Source organism: Mercenaria mercenaria, chromosome 13, assembly GCF_021730395.1.
Source record: "Mercenaria mercenaria strain notata chromosome 13, MADL_Memer_1, whole genome shotgun sequence".
NCBI classification, from domain to species: Eukaryota; Metazoa; Mollusca; class Bivalvia; order Venerida; family Veneridae; genus Mercenaria; species Mercenaria mercenaria.
In genome coordinates, this window is record NC_069373.1 from 65,028,970 (window position 1) to 65,048,003 (window position 19,034).

The 19,034-nt window shown below is 37.6% G+C and overlaps 1 protein-coding gene across 3 annotated transcripts in view; it reads right to left on the reverse strand.

The window, feature by feature from the left end:
* The window catches only part of LOC123528489 (cyclin-dependent kinase 17-like), a 137,823-nt gene that overhangs the window by 82,672 nt on the left and 36,117 nt on the right, over window positions 1–19,034 (reverse strand). The window contains exon 1 of one of the 3 annotated variants that reach the window (XM_045308243.2): window positions 3,249–3,931. The exons of the other annotated variants lie outside the window; for them this stretch is intronic. The gene's annotated coding sequence lies outside the window, so the exon portion shown is untranslated. Of the gene's footprint in view, window positions 1–3,248; window positions 3,932–19,034 lie in introns of those variants that run through there. 3 annotated transcript variants of the gene reach the window in all.

Below are 19,034 nucleotides of genomic sequence, written 5' to 3' on the forward strand. Positions count from 1 at the left end.
TCACTAATTAATTAAAGAACAATTAAACAACCTACAGAAGGAGAAATAGTGCCAGACTTCAGAGGTCCACTGACTATCACAATAGGTAACAGTACTGACTCATTTTATTCATTAAAACTCTGATTAAAAACTTAGAAGCTGCACATCTGAAAAGTGAAGTCCTGCCTTAGAGTTTTGATATTATTATCAAAATAGATGGACACAAGCAGGATGATCCAAAAACTGTTTTCGGACATGGGCCTTAAAAGTAAGGTAATAGGGAAGCTTTTAATGAAATGTAGCACCTGCAAAACATTAAATATATTAAGGGTCCACTGACTTTTAAACTGCAAAACATTCATTTATGTACCTCGCAGCGATAAGACAGCCATGAGACGCCAGCCCTGTTGCAAAACATCAATGAATGTAAATAATCACTAACAGAGTAATCGCTTCAAGTGCCCCTTCATTTTGTAGTTTGCAAATGCCATGACATCAAGAAAAACTTGTACACACACACTTAAAAAGACCCACCAAAATATCACCAAAGTATCAATAGCCCAAGTCATAATTGGTGATCAATTCCGCTTTCCTGTGGGAGCAATACAGTACAGTGCCACTGGCATCTGGCAAGATCTCGAACCACATATCATGCGAGCAAACTGGATGAACAAATTTGAATTCCAGAATAAAACTTACATTTACTACAACAACCAAATAGTGTGCAACCTACTTTTTTGACAAATCAGAGTGAGTTATTTTTTAAACAAGAGCTGTCACAGGAGACAGCGCGCACGACTATTTCGATGCTGGATAGTGAAACTGGGCACATCTTGGGAAACTAGAGCTGTCACTGGAGTGTTTAATGATTCCAATTGTAGATGAAGATATTGCACAATAGCCTGAGCCTGTGCCAAAAATATTAAGTAATAAGAGAGGTAAAGATAAAGAGCATCAAAACACTATATAAGTATATTCTAAGCAAAAAGGGGGCATAATTCATTAAATATTAGTGCCAGAGTTATGTACCTTGTGTCATATGGTGTGGGTGATGATGCTGAACAACTATTTCAAGTTTGAATCAAATCCATTCAGTAATAACAGTGATAGAGTGAAAGTGCATCAAAACTTTAACCTGAAATTCTAAGGAAAATTTTGAGGGGAATAATTAATGAAAAATTGGTGCCAGAGTTATGCACCTTGCGTCATATGGTGTGGGTGATGATGTTGAACAACTATTTTAAGTTTGAATCAAATCCAATCAGTTATAACAGAGACAGAGTGAAAGTGCATCAAAACTTTAACCTGAAATTCTAAGTAAAAAGGGGGAATAATTCATGAAGAATTGGTGCCAGAGTTATGCAAATAGTGTCATATGATGTTGGTAATGATGTTGAACAATTGTTTAAGTTTGAATCAGATCCATTCAGTAATAACAGAGATAGAGTGAAAGTGAAAAACTTTAACCTGAAATTCTAAGTAAAAAGGGGAATAATTCATGAAAAATTGTGCCAGAGTTATGCATCTTTTGTCATATGATGTGGGTAATGATGCTGAACAACTATTTTAAGTTTGAATCAAATCCATTCAGTAATAACAGAGGTAGAGTGAAAGTGCATCAAAACTTTAACCTGAAAATTCTAAGTAAAAAGGGGGAATAATTCATGAGAAATTGGTGCCAGAGTTATGCACCTTGTGTCATATGATGTTGGTGATGATGTTGAACAACCATTTTAAGTCTGAATCAAATCCATTCAGTAATAACAGAGATAAAGTGAAAGTGCATCAAAACTTTAACCTGAAAATCTAAGTGAAAAGGGGGGATAATCATGAAATATTGGTGCCAGAGTTATGGCCCTTATGTCAGATGATGTGGATGATGATGAGGAATAACTATTTCAAGTTTGAATCAAATCCATGAAGTAATTACAGAGATAGTTGAAAAAAGAGAAAGTGTAAAAAAAACATTAACCAAGGTGGGGGACGCGGAAAGACACCAACGCCTGGTCGAGTAGGATAGTTCTCCTTATACTTTGTATAGTCGAGCTAAAAATGTGGCTTCTTATTCCTGAAGACCAATTTGACTGAAGCAATAATTTTCGAAGAACAGCTCTACATGCTGAAAAGCGTCGACACGACCGACTCTGCAATTCTGATTGGTCAAACGTAGATTTCACACTATGTCAGATAGAGTCCATGAAGAGAATTCTTCGAGAAAAAGAAACCTCGATCGGTCACTCCCTATCGGTTTCTTTTTCACGAAGAATTCACTTCATAAACTCTATCTATAACAAAGAAATTTTCTACAATTTAGAAAATCACTTCCTTGGGTTTAACCTGGTTTTCAATAGTATTTCAGTTATATAGGGATCTGTTAACCTTTTTTAACATGTATCCTTTAAAGCATTAACATGTAACATGTTCTAAAAAATGTAAATGACAACTCCTCTACTTAAAGCAAAGGAGAGAGACGAGGAAGATGTATGAAGTAAATCACACGTCTCATCCAAGATTCAAACCTTTAAGTATAGTAACCACCTTCTGATCAGAACACAAATGTAAGATAACAAGTCAGAAATAAATACAGTCGAACTTCGATTGCTCAAACTCAGATAATTCATACACCACCTTTCACTTGAACTCACCATCAGGTCCCCGCAAAATCCCTTTATAACATTTTGTATATAGTTCAATAGCTTGAAATGCCGATAATTCAAACAAATTTTGACAGTTCCATTGAGTTTGAGCAAATGAGACTGTAAATAAAAATTAAAAGTACTATAAATCTTTTATATTCGTCGTGGACTTCTTTTGTGGATTTCATGATTGAATAAATCCACAAAATGGAATTCCAACAACCAAATATAATTTCTATTCATTTTAACTTCCAAAGTTGAAATCCACAAACTCATATGCCCACATAACAGCCATTTTCGTCAAAACTTCATGCATACAAAATTAAATGATTTTACAGGAAATTAAAGCCATTGCCAAGATAGCAACATAATTGAGCCGTGCCATGGGAAAACCAACATAGTGGGTTTGCGACCAGCATGGATCCAGACCAGCCTGCGCATCTGCGCAGTCTGGTCAGGCTCCATGCTGTTCGCTTTTAAAGCCTATTGGAATTGGAGAAACTATTAGCGAACAGCATGGATCCTGACCAGACTGCGCGGATGCACAGGCTGGTCTGGATCCATGCTGGTCGCAAAGCCACTATGTTGGTTTTCTCATGGCACGGCTCATATATACGTATATGACTAATGCACAGTTTTATCACTCCCATGAATTTCTCTCTTTGTAACAAACTTCTTTTCCAACACAATATCCCATCTCTCCACAAGAATAACAATCATATCTTAAACAGTCTAAAAAGTCTCAAAAATGGTAGTTTCTATCCATCTTTATACATGTCACCAAATTCTGGAACATGATATAAAAAATTTGAAAGTTAAATGCACTCCTTTCTCATGGAATTAAATTTTTTTCAAACCTCCATAAATTCTAAAAACCACAAAACGCCATGAGCACTATCCTAATCATTAAGTTCATGTTCTTCATTCAAACATTCCCTATTTGTTTTCATTCTCACAAACCATAGAGCAGATGGTAATTTCCTCAACACAAGAGTGTTATTTCTACAAAAATTTTCATTCATGCTGCAGAGATCTAGGCCATTCATAATCAACAGGGTTTCCAATGATTTCAGCAGATAAACCATATTCTACTGATAACTGAGGCATTCCTGTTTTTATATAACTCCTTCCTTGAATGTATGCAAACTAAAACTGATAACGATTCAGAACTTTTATTATAAGTGCCTCTTCCTGATTAAATTTTAGAAATGCGCAGTTCATTAATTGGTAACATAATTATTTCATTCATATACTAATTAATAACTCAAATTATATGATTGCAATGAATGAAAACCATATGCATATCCTTCCTGTATACTGTTTTGTTTCTTGTTTTTTTCACAAACATGTGTAGGGAAAACAGATGCCAAAATGCTTTTATGAATAAATGCTGTTTAAAAATTGTAAAAAAAAAAAATTGGAGCCTTTTTACACAAGTGTAAAATTACATCACAGGAGAAAAAACTTAAAACGGGCCAAAGAAGATAAGGCCAAACTGTAACTACCTGATCACAAGCTGGCAAACTGTTTATTCAGGTATGGCGCTTCCACCTCTCATACATCATATCTAGCTGATGGTCATATTATGAAGATTAATGTTCTTAATGATGATGATGCCAAACTTACTGCAGCCGAGAGCCATTATGGTACTGATGATGACGAACTTATAAAGCAGTGATTATCATCATAAAGTTACTGAAGACTAATATGAAACTAGAAAATGCTTTTGTAAAAAAGCGCATGTGTCCCCCAATGCAAAGTCCTATAGGCAAGAAGTCAATAGGGGTCAGGAGCAAAAATCAAAGAGACACTGATGGTTGGCTGCAATAGGGATCATCTACTTGGCATGTCCAGTCATCCCGCTAAATTTCAACACTCTTGGCCTAGTGGTTCTCCAGTCACTGTTCAGGCTCCTGTGACCTTGACCTTTGATCAAGTGACCTCAAAATAAATAGGGGTCATCTACTCTGCATGTCCAATCATCCTATTAAGTTTCAACATTGTAGGTCAAGTGGTTCTCAAGTTATTTCCAAAAAATGATTTTACATGAACAGGCCACTGTGACCTTGACCTTTAACAGACTGACCCCAAAATCAATAGGGGTCATCAACTCTGCATGTTCAATCATCCTATGAAGTTTCAACATTCTGGGTGAAGAGGTTCTCAAGTTATTGATCAGAACTGGTTATCAATGTTCAGGCCCCTGTGACCTTGACCTTTAACGGAGTGGTCCCAAAAACAATAGGGGTCATTTACTCTGCATGAACAATCATCCTATGAAGTTTCAACATTCTGGGTCGAGAGGTTCTCAAGTTATTGATTGGAAATGGTTTTCCATGTTCAGGCCCCTGTGGCCTTGACCTTTAACAGAGTGACCCTAAAATCGTTAGGGGTCATCTACTCTGCATGACCAATCATCCTATGAAGTTTCATCATTCTGGGTCAAGTGGTTCTCAAGTTACTGACCGGAAATGGTTTTCAATGTTCGGGCCCCTGTGACCTTGACCTTTCACAGAGTGACCCCATAATCGTTAGGGGTCATCTACTCTGCATGACCAATCATCCTATTAAGTTTCAACATTCTGGGTCAAGTGGTTCTCAAGTTATTGACTGGAAATGGTTTTCAATGTTCAGGCCCCTGTGACCTTGACCTTTAACTGGAGTGACCCTAAAATCTATAGGGTCATCTACTTTGCATGACAATCATCCTATGAAGTTTCAACATTCTGGGTCAAGTGGTTCTCTAGTTATTGATCGGAAATGGTTTTCAATGTTCAGGCCCCTGTGACCTTGACCTTTGAGGAGTGACCCCAAATCAATAGGGGTCATCTACTCTTATGACCAATCATCCTATGAAGTTTCAACATTCTGGGTCAAGTGGTTCTAGTTATTGATCGGAAATGGTTTTCAATGTTCAGGCCCCTGTGACCTTGACCTTTGACGGAATGACCCTAAAATCAATATGGGTTATCTACTCTTCATGACCAATCATCCTATGAAGTTTCAACATTCTGGGTCAAGTGGTTCTCTAGTTATTGATCGGAAATGGTTTTCAATGTTCAGGCCCCTGTGACCTTGACCTTTGACGGAATGACCCCAAAATCAATATGGGTCATCTACTCTTCATGACCAATCATCCTATGAAGTTTCAACATTCTGGGTCAAGTGGTTCTCTAGTTATTGATCGGAAATGGTTTTCAATGTTCAGGCCCCTGTGACCTTGACCTTTGACGGAGTGACCCCAAAAACAATAGGGGTCGTCTACTCCAGCAGCCCTACAACCCTATGAAGTTTGAAGGTTCTAGGTCAAATGGTTCTCCAGTTATTGCTCGGAAATGAAGTGTGACGTACGGACAGACGGACGGACGGACAGACGGACGGACAGGGCAAAAACAATATGTCTCCTGGGGGAGACATAATAAGGCAATGCCTCAATCGGGAACACAGTCCATCGGCTTCCCCAGAAGTATGCGTTTGTATCAATTTAAAGGTAGATTTTGGAATAAAAAACAATACTGATGTAGAAGATGTTGCGGTTCGGACAAGTTATGTGGATGCTTATTACACACAAGGAAAAAGCGTATTCTTCCAAAAAATCCAAAGTCAGACGCTCTGTGCATGTGCCAGAAGACCACATTTTTTTAATTCAATAGTATATCTCATTCGGTATATATCGCATGTTACTGTAGAGGGATCGTGACGAAAATCTGTAGGATTTTTGTTTAATACTTTTCCAATGCCATATCTGACAGTATTTTGGCTAGTTGAACCTGCTGAATGTTCCGGGATTTTATATATACCAGTACTGACAAATGTTCTCTGCAAGTCCTGATAATGGAACAGGGATGGAGGACCAATAAATCTCTCTGTCACATACAATATTTCCTGTAAAGGTAAGTGAAACTAGAAGATGCTTTTGTAGAAAAGCGCATGTCTCCCCCAATGCATAGTCATATAGGCAGGAAGTCAATAGGGGACTAACACTGGTGGCTGGATCCAATAGGAATCATCTATTCGGCATGTCCAATCATTCCACAAAGTTTCAACATTCTGGGCTAAGTGGTTCTCAAGTTATGAATTGGAAACTGTTTTCCATGTTCAAGCCCCTGTGACCTTGACCTTTGATCTGGTGACCTCAAAATCAGTAAGGGTCATCTACTCTGCATGTCCAATCATCCTATGAAGTTTCAAGATTCTGGGTCATTTAGTTCTCAAGTTACTGACCGGAAATGTTTTTCCATGTTCAGGCCCCTGTGACCTTGACCTTTAATAGAGTGATCCCAAAATCAGTAGGGGTCATCTACTATGCATATCCAATCATCCTATGAAGTTTCAACATTCTGAATCAAGTGGTTCTCAAGTTATTGATCGGAAATGGTTTTCCATGTTCAGGCTCCTGTGACCTTGACCTTTAATGGGGTGACCCCAAAATCAATAGGGGTCATCTACTCTGCATGACCAATCATCCTATGAAGTTTCAACATTCTGGGTCAAGTCCTTCTCAAGTTATTGATCGGAAATGGTTTTCCATGTTCAGGCCCCTGTGAACTTGATCTTCAACTGAGTGACCCCAAAATCAATGGGGGTCATCTACTCTGCATGACCAATCATCCTATGAAGTTTCAACATTCTGGGTCAAGTGATTCTCATGTTATTGATCGGAAATGGTTTTCAATGTTCAGGTCCCTGTGACCTTGACCTTTGACGTAGTGACCCCAAAAACAAAAGGGGTCGTCTCCTCCATAAGCCCTGCCACCCTATGAAGTTTGAAGGTTCTAGGTCAAATGGTTCTCCAGTTATTGATCGGAAATGAAGGATAACATACGGACAGACGGGGCAAAAACAATATGTCTCCCCCAGAGGGGGGAGACATAATTCTCAAGCACAATTCTGCCTCTAGATCAGACAGTACAGGGAGAAAACATTATGCTGAATATAGAGTGGTCTTTACAATGGAGACAGAAACCACAGGTTATCTGATTCAGACAATTCAGACAACAAAATGCAGCAAAAATATTCATAATCATTAAAAGCTGCTCATTCAAAGATGAGCTGAATCAAATACTCAATGACTGACATAAAATGTATATCCATAGAAACAAGGCAACACTACAAAACCTACAAAACCAGGATTTCAAACCTGACAAGGAACAGTTATGTTTTCATTTGAATACATAATCCACTGATCTTGACAAATACAATCCAAACCTTTCTTCCTGGTATGAAACCTCCAAGTTTTATCACAATATCTCATTTGGAACTAGCCTTACTACGCGGAAGCCTTGTTACCGCCCAATGCGCAGCTGCCCTTGAGAGAATATTTCTACCCAATTCGTAAATACATGACAGATATTATTAATATTACCTTAAATGTTAAAATATCTATAGAGTTTCAATCCAGTGTCTGCATTAGTTTTGGAGATAATAACATGCATGCAAAACTTTAACCAGGATTTTCCAAGTCCAAAAGGGGGTATAATTTCGCCAAAATGCATTTCAGAGTTATGAGACTTGATGTTATCACCTAGGTTTCAAGTCAATATCTACGTTAGTTTTGGAGATAGAAACTTGCACACAAACTTTAACCAGGAAGTCCAAAAGGGGGCATAATTCATCTGAAATACAGGTCAGGGTTATGGGACTTGATCCTGTGAGGTTGGTTATTGACCTAGAAAAAGAAAATATAAGTCCAAAAGGGGGCATAATTTGGCCAAAATGCATGTCCGTGTTAATGGACTTGATGCTATCATCTAGTTTTATAACCCCAAAGACACAATGGCATGTGAAGTTTCAATTCAATATCAACATTAGCTTTGGAAATAGCATGCAAAGTCTAAATCCAAAAGGGGGCATAATTTGGCCAAATATACTGCAAAAGGTGTGACTCCAACCCAGACACCGACTCAAGGGAGAGTAGAACAGCTAGACTATTCTTTGAATAATCAAACTAAAAATATGTTCACACCAAAGGTGGACGTTCATAAGAAAGTACCATTAACAAAATACAATTTTCATAATTTCATTCTTTTACAAAAATCTGTGAACCAACTGCTTTAGACAAAAGAAATCCTTGCGTCTAATGACACTCATTCCATTAGGTTCTTGCGTCTTAAAAATTGCCAAGCCTTCGTTGTAAGAACATTTGCCATTCATTGAGAAAACAAAATGGAATCCTTTGAGATTTTATCGGAAACCAATATCTGTGTGCGCATTATTACATCACTTGCATGAAGAACAACAATGAAAATCCATATTTGGGTAAAAGAGGCAAGCGTTTGCAGCTTCTATCTAATAATAGGTTGTACTTAAGTCACTATCTATGAAAAAGGTGTAATGCTAATGAAGACGAACCGGTAATTAAAGAGCCAACTTGAAGAGAATTATATTTAGTTTACTAACTTATACTGAGTAGTGAACAGTCATGCTTACAAGAAATTGGGAATATCTTATCAAATACTTTTAAGGAAGTTAAAATCCAACAAGACAACTGCTATGGATCAAGCTTAATGAAAACCAAATTGTTTGTATGACACACATTTAAAAGTCCTAAAACTGCCTATTGTTCCCAGTCTTAAAGTGCAACAGTCAGACGTGTTATACAGAAAAATGTTTGTGCTCTTCAAGACAATGTGCAGAGCATACAACCAAGGTCACTAGGTCAATGTCAAGGTCACATTGGGAGATTTAAGATAAAATAGGTTAACTCTGTATCTGCTTCATATTGTGTTAACGTAAGGAAGATATATTAACCTCAACAAGATGGTGTGCAGTGATTAACCTAGGTCACTAGGTCTTAGGTCAAGGTCATATTTGAAGGTCAAAGGCCAAATAATTTCACTGAGTGTCCATTCCATATCTTCTAGACCACTTTGAAATTTACATAAAATTAGCATCAAATATTTACCTCACTTGACCATTTTTTACCTTAAGGCAATAATTTGGACAATTATGGTACAGAGTCACACCCTTAAGGCCCGGTCACACCGCCCGAACTTTGTTGGAGCGTTCCTTCAACGGTAGGGAGAGGAGGTGGAATTTAGACAATGCTCGTCACCGCGCACAAAATGGGAAAAAAATCGAAAACACGGACGTTGCCTTAGAGGTGCACCGCTGAAGCCGGCGTTGCTAAAGCGTTGGTTTAAAGGTAGCGAGCGGTAGCGATTCTGGTCCCGCTCCGACACCTCCATACCAACGCCAAACCAAAGTTCATCACCGCAATGGATCGCTGCTTCAACGCCCGACACCGTTCCAGCAATCCCGTGTCCGCTCGTAAAATGCTTACAACCGCTCCACCAAAAGTTTGTGCAACGTTTAATCACCGCCCGGGCAAAGCTGGCGAAGCAGCGGTAGTCCAGCGTTCAAGATTTCTGCGTTGGCCTAGCGGACCCAAGCGTCCACGAACTTGCGTCTAGCGGTGCCAAACTTGACTGGGCATTGTTAGAGCGGTGGTGAACTTTGCCGGAGCGGAAAATTGCCCGCTCCTCACCGCTCGCAATATTTTGTGCAGCTCAAAACTTTCGGAGCGGTAGGAGGGACCATCAGCGGTGGCCAAGCGTATACGGCGTTGCCTTAACGGGGGCCAACTTCTGTTAAACGGTGGTGAACGGTAACGAGCGGTGATGAAATTTTTTCACCGCTCCAGGAATGCTCCAACAAAGTTCGGTCGGTGTGACCGGGCCTTTATATCACATGCCAAATATCAAAGCTCTAGGAAAAAAAAATTGAAGTCTGATAGCTCTGAAAACCTATTTCAAACCAAAAATACCCACATGTTCAACGAACCCGAACCATCTGAACAACTTTGAAAGAGGGCTATCTAGAGATCATTTGTGTAAAGTTTCATCAAAATCCATTCAGTGGTTTTGGAGATCTTCATCATGTTGTTCAATTAGAGAAATTGTTGATGAAAGGTGACCATGCCCTCTGGCAGTCATGTTTTTTAACAAATCAAAAAAAATTCAACAATAGTTGTAGAAGGGCACACAAGGACCATTTGTGTGGAATTATTTTAAAATTGGGCAATTCAAGTTTCAACTACATATATATAGGGAAAAGTCACACAAGGATCATTTGTGTAAAACTATTTTAAAATCGGCCAGCAGTTTCACACAAGAAGATTTTTAAATGTTTCAACCCGGATAAACATATAAGGAAAAGTAACCATGACCTCTGACAGCCATGTTTTTTGACGAATCAAAATAATACGAACAAACTTGTTTGAGGGTCACACAAGGACTATTTGTGTAAAATCATTTTAAAATTGAGCCAGCAGTTTCACACGTGAAGATTCTTAAAATTTTCCACCATATACATATAGCTGAAAGTGACCATGCCCTCTGGCGGCCCAGTTTTTTGACGAATCAAAATAATATGAACAAACTTGTTTGAGGGTCACACAAGGACCATTTGTGTAAAATTATTTTAAAATCGAGCCAGCAGTTTCACACGAGAAGATTCTTAAAATTTTCCACCATATACATATAGGGGAAAGTGACCATGCCCTCTGGCGGCCCTGTTTTTTGACGAATCAAAATAATATGAACAAACTTGTTTGAGGGTCACACAAGGACCATTTGTGTAAAATTATTTTAAAATCGAGCCAGCAGTTTCACACGAGAAGATTCTTAAAATTTTCCACCATATACATATAGGGGAAAGGGACCTCGCCCTCTGACTGCCGTTTTTTGACGAATCAAAATAATTTGAACACTCTTGGTAGAGGATCACACAAGGACCATTTGTGTGAAATTATTTTAAAATCTGGCAAGCAGTTTCACACAAGATTTTTTAAATTTCCACTATATACATATAGGGAAAAGTGACCACGCCCCCCGTGGGCCATGTTTTTTTTAATGAATTGGAATAATTTAAACAAACTTGGTAGAGGGTCACACAAGGACCATTTCTGTTAAATTGTTTAAAATCAGGCTTGCATTTTCACACAAGAAGACCTTTAAAGTTTCCTCTAAATAAATATAGGGAAAAATGACCTCTACCCCTGGCGGCAATGTGTTTTGACGAATCGGTATAATTTAAACAATCTTGGTAGAGGGTGACATAAGGACCATTTGTGTGAAATTATTTCAAAATCGGACCATCGGTTTAGGAGGAGATGTCGTTTGAAGTTTTTTTCTATTTTTACCCCTGGCAGCCCTTATGTGCAACCAAACGGCACCGTCTGAACAACTTTGGTAGAAGACCACCCAAGGAACATCATGGCCAAGTTTCATTAAATCCGTTCAGTGGTTTTGGAGGAGATGTCATTTAAACACGATTGTTGATGACAAACGGACCACTTGACGGACAAACAGACAGAAGCCGGACACAGAGTGATCACAATCACAATAAACTAGCAAGAATTGTTAACCTCATTTTCAAAATACTTGCATCAATTGTTTACCTCATCAAGACAACATACAAAGTACATGACTTGGTCATTAAATTCAAGGTCAAGGTTTCCACTCCATATCTTCTTTAACCTATAGCCTGCTGGCAGCAAGTGATTAACTGCGACTGCCTTTCAAAGCTTAGACACCTACATGTCAAGCTAAATAACCTTCTGAAATCATATCAATTCTTGTTAGCTTGACAATCAAAACTGACTTTTTAACAAGAGCTGTCACTAGCAGTGTACAAATACCCCAGAAGTGTGACCAAGAGTGCTACAGTTGTCTGCGCAAAATATGCCATTATAGTTTAGGTATGAATCATTTTGTGACCTTGACCTTGACTGAGAGACCCGGGTCATAAGCGCTACACACGTTCTCAATGCGGTTAACATTTGTGTCAAATCCCTTGATAAATGGCAGAGTTATGGACCAGACAAGAAACAGACTATGTTAACCTTTGACTTCTTAGTGTGACCTTGATCTTGGAACTAGGGGTCTGGGTCTTTGCATGACATGTCACCTCATTATAGTGAACATTTATGCCAAGTAATTTTAAAATCCCTTAATCAATGGCAGAGCTATGGACAGGAAAAGAAACAGACCTTGTTAACCTTTAACCTCTTAGTGTGACCTTGACCTTAGAGCTAAGGTTCTGGATCTTGCACATGACACAAAATCCCTTGATGAATGGCAGAGCTATGGACAGGACACAAAACAGTCCTTGTTAACCTTTGACCTCTGTGACCTTGACCTTGGAGCTAGGGGTCTGGGTCTTGCACATGACACATTGTTTCATTATGGTGAACATTTATGCCAAGTAATTTCAAAATCCCTTTATGGGTGGCAGTTTCAGCCCAGACAAGAATTTACACGGGTGCATGGACGCACGCACACACATCAACAGTGCAATTTAATATGCCCACCTTTGGGGGCATAAAAATGTTTCCTAACACAATTAGCACGAAAATTAACAGTTTTTTACCAAATTAATCTTTGTATATCATATTGGTCTATATTTACCTGAGCTAGTTAAACAACAATCAAAACAAGGGGATAAGCCATGAAATATTCACTTACCTACGAGTAGCACAACCTGATTTGGAAAGTAATATTCCAACTGTGACAACTGTACCTTAATCACTACCAGAAACAAAAATATACAAACAAAAAAATACACTTCTAATATCTAGCACGTAACAGTATGCACTGGAAACCATACAAGGCCATATTTAATTAGCATCCACAATTAATATGATCCTGTTAAAATGTCTTGTTTGCAGAAACTTTCAAAATCAATGTTTTACATCAGTCTTTTGGTAGTACACTATTTCATTGAGACACAATATCTAATTACTTTCCGAACAATGTCTGGGAGATTCATTATGAATGACGCAGCCGTTATTTTGTGTACCGGTAAAATTCCAATCAAGACATTTTACCGAATTCACTGCCTTTACTCGCTACTACCTAATTTGGTAAAAGCTATATTTGTTAAATTGTTTCCGAGCAGAGAAGATGGTGTTCATTAGTACAATACAGCTGCAAGGAAGAGTGATAAAAGACAGCTAAATTACCTTCAGCAGCCTGTCGATTTTCATTTTTTTTTGCCATGACAGTATCGTCAAATACCTTTAACCATGCTTGATAATAATAATCTAACTTCAGCACTAATGTGCACTAAAATGAACAAAAAAAATCCACAAACATTACAGATGTTGTGACAAAATGCATTTCAAAAATCTTGTTCAGTATCCAGAGAAACAAATAAACTGATTATCTGCGTAATTATGCAATTAAATGTTTACAATATGCAATTCAAATCATTCTTATGCATTTCAAGACGCATAATTATGTAAGCCCAAAATAGAGAATTCTTGATTTTATTTTGTTTTTCGTAAAATCAAACTGACCGCATCTACAATATATATGCTGCCTGCATTACTGAGCAAATAATTACTTCATGCTAGCTGTTTTTGTTTCTCCTTTAATTTAGAAATGAATGATCAGAAGTCCCTGGGTGGGTAGAGGTTATCGTTTTTTTTTTTCTGACTATAGCAATCACATTAAAAGGATCATTATGCCTTTGTTTAGAATAATTTTAAGACTGCCATATTTTTTGTCAAGTGTATCAAATACACTAATTTCCTGTTGAATCTTATTTTCAACAAATATTTTCTCATATATTTGTCAAATGTTTGAATACCGAAAGTATTACTGAATCCATTGTTTTTATTACCTCCCTTTATTGGCTCTATCTGTAAAAGTTCATGCGCATTATTGACAACAGTCCTTTAAAGCATAACATCTATATGGAAACTTATGCAACACTTCATGACATTTTTCACTTTTCCTAACTAATTCTTTGGAAACAAAAAGATCCATTACAAAGTGTTAAATCCCTATTACCAAAATATGTTTAATTGATATGATATTTTGTAATTACTGCCCTTCCCCCTCAAAATGAATTTATTTATACCACTGAGTTTTGATGATAATTATCATGATATTTCAACAACCTTAACCAAAAGGCAAGTTATAAAACTGTGTCTTAAAAGCTTCTAAATAAATTGGTTTCCAATCTCTCTTGGTTGCCCAACCAAGACAGGAAAAGGGAGATAATAATAATTGTTTAATTTTGCATTTTAATGAATTTCAACTTAATACACAGTCGTTAATGCAAACGTTTCATAAATGTAATACAATAGTACTTAATATTTATATTAGTCCTAAGGAAAAGCATTTTCATCTAATTTATACTTATGCCAACGTAACTCTTTCTTGCATGGGCAATCAGGATAGGTTACTTTGTACACTTGAATACTTGATGCCTTTCACTGAATTCTGGCAAATAAGTTAACAATTTTTTACATTGTACATTCTCAGACTATGTTCAAATTGGATGTACATTATACATGTATATGCAACTGAAATGAAAATCGTGGAGTGACGTGTTTTAAAATACCCAATTCCGTTTAGCAATTTTACTTGATCCAAATCAAAATAATGTGGTATTACCCAAGTGTGTCTGAAAGCTTAAATTTCAAGTGGAATTTCTCTTATGGCATAAAGAAAACAGTTTGTCCTTCAAACAACCACCCTTCCCTTTGACGATTTGTAGCTTCTAATGGCACATTTCATTTATTATATGGTTAAAGCGGCATGCCTCCAGATCGTTCGACAACAACAAAAAAAAAAATGAATTCTAGATATCTTGAAATAAATGCTATATTTCTTAAGAAGGCTTTAAAACTTAATTACTGACAAACTTTATGTTACGGAAACACATGAGAATTTGCTGTTTTTAACAATTTTTACAATGAAAACCGAAAAGCGTTTGTCACGCTTTTACTCCAAGTAAACTGTCTCGATTATAAATATCTATATTTTGAAGTCATTATTCACTACTTCAGCTATAGCGCTATTGGTTATGACAACGAGAAAATGTATTTATTGCTGTGGCGGTCCGGGTCATCTTTTTTTCTTGATTTGGAACTTTTAAAATATTTTAGAAACAACAAGAGTGCCAGAATGTCACAATATACGCCCGTCACAGCAAATTTCTTTACTCTAGCATCTGTATTTGCAAATGGAATTTTAATTTTGTGGTTGTTTAGTAATTATTGTAATTCTTTTGTTTTTCTAAATCCACATAAAAACTCCTTACCAGGTAGAGATACCTAAAAATACACATAAAATTTGAAAGTAACATCTATGTTGTACCACAGATGAGTGGTCTTGGTTTTTCCCTACGGTCAATTATAAAAAGTTACTACATAAGTTATTTATAGTAACAACTAAGGGAAGTAACTCTTTAAAAAAAAATAAAATCCAAAAAAAAAATGTGTAAGTCCATACACTAATCCTTACCAGATAGAGATAGGTCAAAAAACACCTCAAGATTGGATGTAACATGCATTTTGTACTACAGAAAAGTGGTCTCGATTTTTCCCTACGAGTAGTAATGAAAAAGTTACAATATAAGCTATTTATAGTAACAACGAAGGGAAGTAATTCTAAAGAAGGGAATTGCGCATGACAATCGTCTCATGATGGTGTATAATTGAGCCAAGTTACATCAAAATCCCTCCATGCATGAAGAAGAAATGCTTCGGACAAAGTCATTATTGTATCTGACCTTTGGCCTCTAAGTGTGACCTTGACCTTTGACCTAGGGACCTGGTTCTTGCGCATGACACTCCGCCTTGTGGTGGTGAACATTTGTGCAAAGTTATATCAAAATCCCTCTATGCATGAAGAAGAAATGCTCCGGACAAGGTTTTCATTCTTGTATCCTTTTACCTCTAAGTGTGACCTTGACCTTAGACCTAGGGACCTGGTTCTTGCGCATGACACTCCGTCTCATGATGATGAACAATTGTGCCAACTTTCATCAAAATCCCTCCATGCATGAAGAATATATGCTCCGGACAAAGTTTTCTTTCTTGTATCCTTTGACCTCTAAGTGTGACCTTGACGTTAGAGCTAGGGACCTGGTTCTTGCGCATGACACTCCGTCTCATGATGATGAACAATTGTGCCAACTTTCATCAAAATCCCTCCATGCATGAAGAAGATATGCTCCGGACAAAGTCAATCTTGAATTTGACTTTTGACCTCTAAGTGTGACCTTGACCTTAGACCTAGGGACCTGGTTTTTGCGCATGACACTCCGTCTCATGATGGTGAACAACTGTGCCAAGTTTCATCAAAATCCCTTTAGGCATGTAGAAGATATGCTCCTGACAAAGTCTGTGGACACCGCCCGCCCACCCGCCCACCCGCCAGGGGCGTTCCCATAATACGTCCCATTTTTTAAACGGGCGTATAAAAATTCATATTCTAATGTTCATAATATGACCAAACTTCAATTTGAAAGAAAGATTATTTTTTAGCCAAATCTGGAGGCATGCTACTTTAAAAGCAAATATGTTGTTTATACCAAAAGAAATATCAACAGGATAATTGGATATAAATGCTGCGGGCAGCACTCCCCAACAATTAACACTAAGGTGACTTGTTGTCTTAAATTGATTCTTACATTTCTCAGCCCATTCAAGTTCAGTCAAAGAAATGTCGGTTATTGGATAATTTCCAGAAATCTCGGAATATTTTAGACTCTCTCGTGCCGGCAACTGTGCCAGTAATCACTACCTAAGTGTCAACCGTATTCTTTCATGACTCCAGTAATTTTCTTTTAAAGCAGTACTCAAGACTAATATTCTAGGGAACTGTCTAGCGCAAGCCAATTTTACTTCAAGAAAACAATGGAGTTCATTTCCTGTGAAATTTAATTATCAATACACCACTCCCAGTTTTCACCACAATTAGTTCCTTTCTGTCCTTATTCTGTCCTTAATCAATAACAAAATACAAGTCTGAAATCCTACATAAATGAGCCAAACCATGAGAAAACAAACAGTGCGTTTGCAACCAGCATGGATCCAGACCAGGCTGCACATCCACACATTCTGGTCAGGATCCATGCTGTTCGCTAATTGTTTCTCTAATTGCAATAGGCTTTGAAAGCGAACCGCATGGATCCTAGCCAGATTTTGCAGTTGCGGATGTGCAGGCTGGTCTGGATCCATGCTGGTCGCAAATGCACCATGTTGGTTTTCTTATGGTGCGGATCAAATATTTTCAGTTTCATTGAGTGATGATGGCATTTGTTCAAAAGTAACATTACTGTATTGCTTGTTCATTTGTCTGGAGGTTTCTTCTCAGCCACTCTACAAAACTTTGCATGCACTCAGTAAGCCACCAAATCACAAATATGGACTACATATGTATAACACGCAGGTTATCATATTATATATACATTATAATTTCACTTGCTCAGATGACATGTGTTGTCCTTCTCCTGTCTTTGTAAACGTCAGCTCTCTTTTTCCTCATTCATATTTATGTTCTAAGCTGGCCAAGCAAATCATTTTCTTTACTTTTTTTTTAACCTTCAGCCTGCTCTGCCTTTGGGACCTGAGTGCAGACCAGGATCAGCCTTCAACAATCTTGGTACAAGGTTATATAAGGACTCCTTAATTGTGTGAAATTATTTCAAAATCGGACAAGTGGTTTAGGAGATGTCGTTTGAAGATTTTTCTATTTTTAGCTCTGGCAGCCCCTATGTGCAACCAAGTGAAATCCTTTGAACACCTTTGATAGAGGACCATCCAAGGAACAAGGCCAAGTTTCATCAAAATCCATTTAGTGGTTTTGGCGGAGATGTTGTTTAAAGAAACTGTTGCTGACCAGACGCATGCACAGCTTGGTCACATACCACCATGAGCACTTAGTGCTCAGGTGAGCTAAAAATCTGTTGGTGTTTTCTCAAGAATTACTTCCCTTACTTCCCATGAAATTAAACAGTCAGAGCCATAAAGGGAGGTAATAAAACAATGGGATTTAATAATACTTTCTGCTAAATTGTTACTCAAATATTCAAATCTAATGTATGAGGAACAGGTTTTAACAAGAAAATAATGTTTTATCCTCGTAACAAAAAATAATTGCAGCCACATTTTGGACAAAGGCATTATGACCATTTTATATTATGATTTCTTACATTTTTTCTCATTATTTTTCCACCAACTTATTAAAACAAGAGGATCATGATGACCCTGAATCGCTCACCTAAGTAATATGAGCCACATGTTTCAAATGGCAAAGTGATGCTAAAATATTAGAAAATAGGTCAGTAGGTCACAATCATGGTCACTGAAAGTCAGTTTTAAGATCGGTGTGCAAAACTGTATATGTCATCCAAATTTCAAGGCTGTATCTAAAAAAAACAACAACAAAGTTACAATATAAGCTATTTATAGTAACAACAAAGGGAAGTAATTCTAAAGAAGGGACCTGCGCATGACACTTCGTCTCATGATGGTGTACAATTGTGCCAAGTTACATCAAAATCCCTCCATGCATGAAGAAGAAATGCTTCGGACAAAGTCATTCTTGTATCTGACCTTTGGCCTCTAAGTGTGACCTTGACCTTAGACCTAGGTACCTGGCTCTTGCGCATGACACTCTG